The 9,986-nt window shown below is 39.4% G+C and overlaps 1 pseudogene; it reads right to left on the bottom strand.

Moving 5' to 3' along the window:
- Positions 1-367: 367 nt before the first annotated feature.
- Positions 368-1,591, bottom strand: LOC110294854 (annotated as a pseudogene).
- Positions 1,592-9,986: the final 8,395 nt, after the last annotated feature.

Below are 9,986 nucleotides of genomic sequence, written 5' to 3'. Positions count from 1 at the left end.
CTAGAATACCTCAGAAAGGACCTATTGTGGAACCTCCATGAGCTTTGTTGAGAGGAAAATTACTTCACAATACTGTTCAACTTAAGGCTTTATTTTAAGCTGTAAGCACAGCCTTTAATTCTTTCTGCTCTCTACTACCTATGATTCCAGATTATTTTTAGTGTTGCCAAAAGAATCCAAGTGTTTTACCCTCCCTGAAATAGAAGAAGCAAGTATCCTACCAGTGGACAGGATATTTACACCAGCCTGAGGGCTGTATATCACTGCCTAGGCACTATCCGCTATGTGCTTCTATCCAGAGAGGTGTCTTCACATAGCTTTTCTGCTGCTAGGTAGTTCAGAGAGCTCTGTAGACAGGGGCTCAATGCTACTGTTGTGGGATCCTCCTATGTCTGATACCCTTGCCATGAAGAGTGGCTGTTTGCTGCTCCTGATTTAGTTCCCTGTTGAACAGATTTCCAGTGGGTGTGTGGATGACACGATTCACTGTCCGCTCCTCATCAGCCTCATCTTCAACATAGCTCGGGATCAGGTTCTGTTGATGACATGTTAGCCTCTTTGAAACTCTGATCGTCATATGAATATGGTGGTCACCATAGCCATAGCCATAGCTATTAACTTGGGGGCCTTTCCCAAGTCAAGCAAATCTCCTGGTGTGTCTAAATCCCAGTAGGGATTGTCACATTGATGTCTCATATGGTCCTTGGGCTTTGGCTGTACCCACAAGAATATCTTGAGAAGTTGAAGGAAAGAAGTGGAAGTGGATGTCTGTGCCATGTCCCTCCAGAATAGATTTGCTTGTTTCATTTTCCCACAGGTACCCTTACAATCTGATAATCTTCAACTCCTGCAGGCACAGGGATTGTCTCTCGCTTCTGCTTGCCTTTCCTGTTCCTCTGCAGACTATACAAGGAGCTGAAATGACCACTAAGTCTCTGACAGTTGGGAGCTATCACAAAGGGTATTGCAGATTTCCATGCCTGAGGTGTGGCAACAGTGGGGTTGCTGCACTTTGTTTCCAAGCTCATTCCCCTTGCTATTACTGCACTCACTGGTACCCAGTATGTATGTATGTACAGTAAAATTTGGTCACACCTTTGGCTGCTTGATTGAATGTCAATCCCATGATGTATTCCTGGCATTGATCAAACATAGCCTGGAAATTGCCAGAAGAGGGTGATGAGAACTCACCAAACATCTTCCTTATTAGTTCCTTAGGGTCAACAGAGAGAATTCCTCTTCAGAAGCTCCACCCAGAGCTGTTGGCCCCAGAATAAAAGCCAGCAGAACCTTAATTACTCTTTACCTCATTATTCAACACCTAATGTGCTTCTGCCAGCTGGAAAAACTTCTCCTTGGCTTTGTGATCATCCTTGTTCATGTCTGTGTGATATTTCTTGGTAAGTTGTTAATAGACTTTCTTTACTTCTTTCCATCTGGCACTTGAAGGCACTCCTAATATCTGGTAATAATTAACTTTGGACAAAGAAGTTCATGTGTGGAAAGAGGCAGAACAAATAAAAGGGAAACCTTTTGTTCCTGTGAGACAGACACTTGGTCTCAATGTCAGCAGTATCTCCCTCCAGGCCATGAGTGCCCACAAAAAGCCTGAAGGAAGGCAGAGAAGCTCAGCTTGTGACACAGGAACACCTCCACAATGTCCCTCTTGGTTGCTGCTGGGCCCTGCTCCACTCTGCAACACTCTACCTGAGTGTGTGAGGTGGTATCCCTACTAACACTCTCAACCAGCATGGACAATAGAGCCATCTTGGGCAAGGAACAATGTGCCTGCACACTCCAAAATTATTTTATATCAATGATAGATGGCCTAGTAGGCCATCATTGGAAAGAGAGGCCCATTGGACACAAAAACTTTATATGCCCCAGTACAGGGGAACGCCAGGGCCAAAAAGTGGGAATGGGTGGGTAGGGGAGTGGGGGGGAGGGTATGGGGTACTTTTGGGATAGCATTGGAAATGTAATTGAGGAAAATACGTAATAAAAAATATTTAAAAAAATCATTAACCCTAAATCGTTACCCTACACGGTGTTTTCTTCCTTCCTTGGAAGTTCTCCAGGCAAAAAAAAAAAAAAAACCTTAAAGGAAATGCTGGATTTGTTAGTTCTAATTCTTAGTTGGTAGGCTTTTGCCCTTGGCGTGATTTAGATATGTAAGCTTTCTGTAGCTACAGTGCATGCAAATGTGTGTGCATTCCTTTCATATCAGGGGTTGGAGAGTTGTCAGAGCATGATCGAAGGAATAGAATTAATGAATTACCTGGCAGTTACTACACAACACTCACATTAAAAAGAGCACATTATTTGGTTAGCTCAGTCGCACAGTTGGTGAACTTACTGCATTAATGTGTTACAAGAAAATCAAGAAGAGGGAAGACCAATGGGTGGATACTTCATTCCTCCTTAGAATAGGGAACAAAATACCCATGAAAGGAGTTACAGAGACAAAATTTGGAGCTAAGATGAAAGAATGGACTATCCAGAGACTACCCAACCCAGGGATCCATCCCATAATCAGCCACCAAACCCAGACACTATTGAATATGCCAGAAAGATTTTGCTGAAGGGACCTTGTTATAGCTGTCTTGTATGAGGCTATGCCAGTGCCTGGCAAATACAGAAGTGGATGCTCACAGCCATCTATAAGATGGAACACAGGGCACCCAATGGAGAAGCTAGAGAAAGGAGCTGAAGGTGTCTGAAACCCTATAGGTAGAACAACAATATGATCTAACCAGTACCCCCAGATCTCATATCTCTAGATGCATATGTAGCAGAAGATGAACTAGTCGGCCATCACTGGGAAGAGAGGCTTCTTGTTATTGCAAACATTATATGGCCCAGTACAGGGGAATACCAGGGTCAAGAAACAGGAGTGGGTAGATAGGGCAGCAGGGCAGGGGGAAGGGTATAGGGAATTATCAGGATAGCATTTGAAATGTATATAAAGAAAATATCTAATAAACAAAAAACAAACAAAAAAAACAAAAAAAAAAAAAGAATCTCGGCAAATGGCCAAGTTATCCCTTGTCATCAGTTCTTTGAGAATCATCATTTAAAAATTTCAGTGTTTGATTTCTAGAGTAGTTGTACCAGTTTTGTATCTCACTGGAAATGGTGGAGTGTTCCTCTTTCTCCACAGTTTCTCCAACATGCGTTGTTATCTGAGGTTTTGACCTTAGCCATTCTGATTGGTGTAAGGTGGAATCTCAGGTTCATTTTGGTTTGCATTTCTCTGATCATGAGGGAATTTGAACATTTCTTTAGGTGCTTCCCAGCCATTCGAGATTCTTCAGTTATGAATTCTCGGTTTAGTTCTATTCCTCATTTTTTTGATTGGGTTGTTTAGTGTTTTGGTGATTAACTTCTTGACTTCTTTATATATTTTGGATATTGAGTTTCATGAGGTCCCATTTATCAATTCTTGATCTTTAGAGCATGAGCCATTGGAGTTCTGTTTAGGAAATTTCCCCTGTGCCAATGAGCTCAAGGTTCTTTCCCACTATCTCTTCTATTAGATTCAATTTATCTGGTTTTATGTGAGGTCCTTGATCCACTTGGACTTGAGTTTTGTACAAGTTGACAAATATGGGCCTATTTCCATTCTTCTACGTACAGACAGCCAGTTAGACCAGCACCATGTTTCCTTTTTTTCATTGTATACTTTTGGTGTCTTTGTCAAAGATTAAGTGTCTGTAAGTGTGTGGTTTTATTTCTGGATCTTCAATTCTATTCAGTTGATCAACTTGTCTGTCTCTGTACCAATAACATGCTGTTTTTATCACTATTGTTCTGTAGTAATGCTGGAGGTCAGGGATAGTGATTCCCCTTGCTGTTGTTTTACTGTTAAGAATTGTTTTTGCTATCCTGGGTTTTTTTTGCCTCTCCAGGTGAATTTGAGAATTGCTCTTTCCATGTCTTTGAAGAATTGTGTTGGGATTTTAATGGGGATTGCACTGAATCTATAGATTGCCTTTGGCAGGATGGCCATTTATACAATGCGAATTCTGCCAATCCATGAGCATGTCAATCTCGAGGTTACTCAGAAAATTGGAAATAGATCTACATGAAGACCTAGATAATCCATTCTTACGAATATACCCAAAAGATGCCTCACTATGCCACAGGGGCACACATTCCACTATGTTCATAGCAGCCTTATTTGTGAATGCCAGAAGTTAGAAACAACTTAGATGTCCCATGGCAGAAGAATGGATACAGAAAATGTGGTTTATTTACACAACAGAGTACTACTCAGCTATTAAGAACAAGGAAATCCTGAGTTTTGCAGGCAAATGGATGGAGCTAGAAAATATCATCCTGAGTGAGGTAATTCAGACCCAAAAGGATGTACATGGTATGTACTCACTAATAAGTGGATGTTAGCCACAAATAAAGTACAGAATGCCCAATATAGAGTCCACAAAACTAAAAAAGCTCAACAAGCTGAAGGGTCCAACTGAGGACACCTCAGTTCCAAATGGGAGAGAGAAGAAAGCAATCACAAATGGGGAAGGAGGTGACCTGGGATAGAAAGTGGATATGCAGGAGAGTAGTGGGGAGAGGAACTTGATGTAGTATTGGGTAAGGGAAAAGGACTGATGCCCTGAGGGCCAGCATAAAGAATGGAAACAGGCAACCTCAGGAAATAGTAGGATGCGGGGACACTCCAGAATGTACCAGAGACCTGGGAGGTCAAAGACTCTCAGCAATCAAAGTGAGGAACCTTAGATGGAATGCCAGAAGGTGCGGAGAAGAAACTTATAGAGCCCACCTCCAGCAGGAAGACAGGGCATCAAGTGAGAGATGGGGTTGCCATCCCACAGTCACATCTCTGATCCATAATTCTTCCTGTCTGAAAGAATTACAGGGATGGACATGGAGAGAAGTTTGAGGAAAAGAAGATGGGATCCAGCTTAAGGGGATGTCCCAAGGCCTGACACTATTACTGAGGCTATGGAGAGCTCACAAAAAGGGACCTATTATGACTGTTCTCTGAAAGACCCAACAAGCAGCTGAAAGTGTTATCTGTAGATATGTACACCCAACTAATGGACAGAAGCAGCTGACCCCAGTGGTTGAATTAGGGAAGGCTGAAAGAAGCTAAGAAGAATGATCGTGTAGGAGGACCAGCCGTCTCAATTAATCTGGACCCCTGAGATTTCTCAGACACTGGACCACCAAACAGACGGTGTACTCCAACTGATATGAGGCCCCCAACACATATATAGTAGAGGACTTCTGGGTCTGTGTTCATTCAGAGATGATGACTTAATCCTCAAGAGACTGGAGGCCCCAGGGAGTTTAGAGGTCAGGTGGGATGGGGGTTTGGGGCATCCATGTGGAGACATGAGGGTGGGGAGGAGGTGTGGGATGTGGAACAGTTGGAGGGTGGATGGGGGGGCGGGAAATAGAATATAGAGTGTAAAAAGTAAATTAATTTAAAAAAATAAATTAAAGCATTTTTGCATTAAAAAAGATTTCAATGTTTACAAGTATGGCTGGAATTCTAAACATTTGTTCCTGTTTATTAAAAAACAAAACAAAAACAAAAACAAACAAACAAAAAAACTTCTCACCGGAAATGGAAAAATGTCACAAATTTGATAATTGTCTTTTATCAAGAACTTTAGGGAACCAACCTGCAGGGAGCACTCACTCAGGTGATTAAAATCGTTTGTAGATTTTATAATGAAAATTGAACTCTAAAGCTTTTCTCATAGTGCTTTGTTTATCTTTTCATGTAGTTAATAAATTCAAAGGAAGTACTGACATTTTAGATAGAATCATGATGAATTCTAAAATGTTGTTGCCAGGACTATCTCCCTATATCTATGCAGTCTTATGCCTGACGATATTAAGAAAGTGAATCCATGGGTCTTAATAAAAGCAAATATCCTGGGGCTAATTTGCTCCTACAACACTATATCCTGTGAACAGCTGGAATCTCCTCAAGATTGTGCTTCTCCAAAAACCATCTTAGAAATGATTATTTTCAGTTATTTTATTTAAGTTTGAACACAGGAAAAATGATGCATGCAGCTGTGTAGACAATTCTCTTTTTAAGACTTAACAAGTTTGGTGACAACAGTTCTTCTAAGTTGAGTAGCAGGACACATATCAGGTTACTACCTGTAGTAGCAAGAGAAGTACTTTTCAGAATACATAGAATCTTCATTGAACTGTGTGTTTTCATTTAAGAAATGTCTTAATTCTCCCTAATTCCTATGCATCTATAATTGAGATAGTCTAATTTAATATATAATTGAGATAGTCTAATTTAATATTTTATACTCATAAGGTAATAGGCTACTTAAATGATCGCTTTAAATATTTCTTCCTGGTACAGGCAGTGTAGCCAGAATGTATGCTTGCTGAATTAGAACTAGAGGGCTGTATGGCTCAAAATGGGTCTGACATGTAGTTGTGGTAGAATCTATGCCATGGTGGATAATGTGCCTTCAATTACTGAATGGCTGCAAACTCCCAACTCCTTTCCTTTCTGTAAGGAACACTTCATATTAAATAAAATACTTTAAAGTAATACTGTTTAAACCTATATTCAGGTTAAGTATTCTTGGAGAAAAAAAACGCAAAGATTTTACTTCAATACAGATTTTGTGTTGTAATTAGGGGAAATATTTCAACAAAAGGCTGAAGGAATTCTATATCTGGTCTCTCAGAAATCCTTCCTGTTTTGACTGGAAATAAGAAGATGAGGGCTGCATATCTTGCAGCTGCACCATTATAGATCAAAGGATTTGTTTATGTTGCTGTTTATTTTTCTCCTTTAAGAGAGTGGGTACAGTAACTTCCAATACCTAGAACATGAGCTGTTAGGAATGAAAGCTCTAGGAAGGCACCAACTCCATTTCTCCCTGCTCAATGAGATGTGTTGGTGTTATCTTCCATAATGGGATCTTCCTGTCAGTTTGTGGGGAGCAACCTGTAGTCTTGACAACAGCCTTGGTTGCTTGGTGATTCCTGTGGTAACCTTTTGCACAATAACAAAGTCAGATATATATACTATCCTGGTACTTAAAGCATCATTTGGGGACCAGAGATGTCCAGCTGGGGCTCTCTATTCCCCTTTATTTACCAACTTCATTTAGATCACCTTCAGATATGTATCTATGCTAGGAAGCTTCTCCTGTATCAGATTTTTATACTGTCTTTCAAATGGAGTTATTCCAAGGAAACTATTTTATTTGGTTAATGCAACGCCAATGCATTTAGGTGCATTCCATATTCTTTATTGTGTTTAGCCACAGCAATATAGGCAGTTTTAAATTCTGTTCTGTTTTCTCTAACACTGACCAATGATACTATACATAGCAGAAAAGCATCTAAAAAATTGCTTTTTTTTTTTTTTTTTTTTTTTTGAAAACTAGACTTCTGTGCACTGTACATTGAATTGACCACTCAAAGATAGAAATTCTGACATGATCCAGAAAGTGGGAATTAGGAGGCTCCCTCTGAATCACTGATCTGACATACCCCTTAATGAGTCAAGAGATTGCTAATACATCAGAGATATGTATGCACATCAGCTTAGTAAAAAACTAAACTCTAAGAAAGAGCCACCCTAGTCGGCCATCACTGGAAAGAGAGACCCCTTGATATTGCAAACTGTATATGCCCCAGTACAGGGGAACACCAGGGCCAAGAAGTGGAAGTGGGTGGGTAGGGAAGAAGGGCAGGGGGAGCATATAGGGAACTTTTGGGATAGCATTTGAAATGTAAATAAAGAAAATATCTAATAATAAAAAAAGAGCCACCCAAACCAACTCATTTCAGTGCAACTGCCATTGTGTCAAAAGCAACAAAATACAGTGAGAAGTCAGCTGACTCCAACATTTCCTCATTGAAGATTGTCAATGTAAACAATTAGATGCCATTTGCAGCCAATAATTTTAAGATAACATGAAAGGAAGTCCTCTGCTTCACCTGTAGTTTATAAAGGAATATAGAAGGTAGAGGATCCTATAAGTTGAGGACTTTCAGTAGTTTATTTGGCTAGTCCTTCAAAGTCACAAGCATCTTGATGCTTATGTTCTTATGAAGCTAGACATTTTCTTTATGTACAACCACCCTACCAACAGGAACAGAAACTTTGTCTCAAATGACTCTAAGTATTCATAGCTTTATCGAATTAAATTCTGTAATTATATGGATCTCTTAGTGCACATGAGAATCCTATACCTCATCTTAACAAATTTCAAGTAAGGAATGAAAATAAATGACATTTCTTTGTAAACTCTGTGCAAACAACTTTTATTTCATTTGTGTACCAATTTATTTTTATTATAAAATCATTTTTGTTTTGTGTGTATGGGTGTTTTGCTTGCATGTATTTCTCTGTACAATATGCATACAGGCCTGTAGAAGATAGAAGAGGGCATGGGGTCCCTGGAAACTGGGTTAGAGGTGGTTGTGATATTTCATGTACCTGCTGGGACTCAATCTGGGTATCAATGGGAGGGTAGGTCTTTATTCCTGTGGAGGCTTGATTGATGCCCCAGCATAGGGAGATGCTAGAGAGGTGAGATGGGAGTAGTGAGGGGATCTAGGAGCACCCTCATAGAGGCAAAGGGGAGGAGGGAGAGAGAGTATGGGATGGGAGGTTTGTGGAGGTGTAACCGGGAAGGGAGATATCATTTGAAATGTGAATGAATACAATAGTTAATAAAAAAGAAATAAAAAGAAGAAAAAAATCACCCAGTGCTCTTAATCACTGACCTATCTTTCTTTTAAATCAGTATGTATCATTTGTAAAAAAATCTGATTGAATATGACACTTCAAGAAAAATGTATTTCCAACAAATTGACCTCTTTTGTCTCCAGTATCTCTTATAATTGTTTTATTTTATTTTATTAAGTGGTGTCTTTCTGAGTCTGAATAATTTTATTTAACAACACGTAATAATTTTAAGCCTTTAGCACACTGAATGACCTCTTCAATTCTGAGAAGATATATTCTAGAAATCTTAATATTATCCAATAATATCAGGATTAATATTCAAAGGCTATACAATTTCTAAAATTTAAATTATGAAGAAAAATACTACATATTAATTTGCAGAAAGGGCAATTCGTTCTTTCACAGATTAAATAAGCAGAACTATTGGGTGCAATCTAGCATCCATTTTAAATCTTTTGTTTAAGTGAATATGTGTATGTTTATGCATTTATATGTCCCCTGTGGGGTTGTCCATGGAGTCCAAAGGAATCAGATTCCCTGCAACCTCAACTGGAGTCAAGTCAATAGAGGAAGACTTGTGCTGGCAACTGAACCTGGGCCTTCTGGAAGAGCAGAGAGTGCTGGTAAGCTTTGCACCACCTCGCCAGAACTCTAAAAATCATTTTTATCCCATTCTGCTTTCCTACTCGAAAGTCCTCCCACTTCGAATAAATATGTATCAATGACATAAATTCTACATTGACAGCAAAATTGACAAGCTAATCAGCACCATAACACAATATATATACAGTGACAGATTTATAAGAAAGCACTAAGGTCGAATGCATGTGTGAATACCAAACAAAGTAGGAATCAAAAAGGATTCACAGAATAGGAGGAATGTAAGTAAGATAAGACTTAGAATGTATCCTTTTGCCTGTCACTAAAATAACACCATGTATACTGTACATATCGTGAGATATGTACTACTCAAGCTCCTTCAAATTTATTCGTTTTTAAATGTATTGTTTGAGAATTTTACATGTGAATATAATACATTTTGCTTAAATTCCCCCCAACTCCTGCCATTCCAGTTTATTTCAGAGCAAACTGACCAGTAAGATGAGTTTTGTCAAGAGGTCTTGTTGTGACTAAGAATCTGTATCAGAGTAGTACTCCATTGTGTAAATGGATCACATTTTCTGTATCCATTCCTCTGTTGAGGGGCATCTGGGTTCTTTCCAGCTTCTGGCTATTATAAATAAGGCTGCTATGAACATAGTGGAGC

The sequence above is a fragment of the Mus caroli genome, chromosome 5 (genome assembly GCF_900094665.2).
Source record: "Mus caroli chromosome 5, CAROLI_EIJ_v1.1, whole genome shotgun sequence".
NCBI lineage: Eukaryota > Metazoa > Chordata > Mammalia > Rodentia > Muridae > Mus > Mus caroli.
Note: the sequence above shows the minus strand (reverse complement) of the source record. Positions and strands in the feature narration are given on the sequence as shown.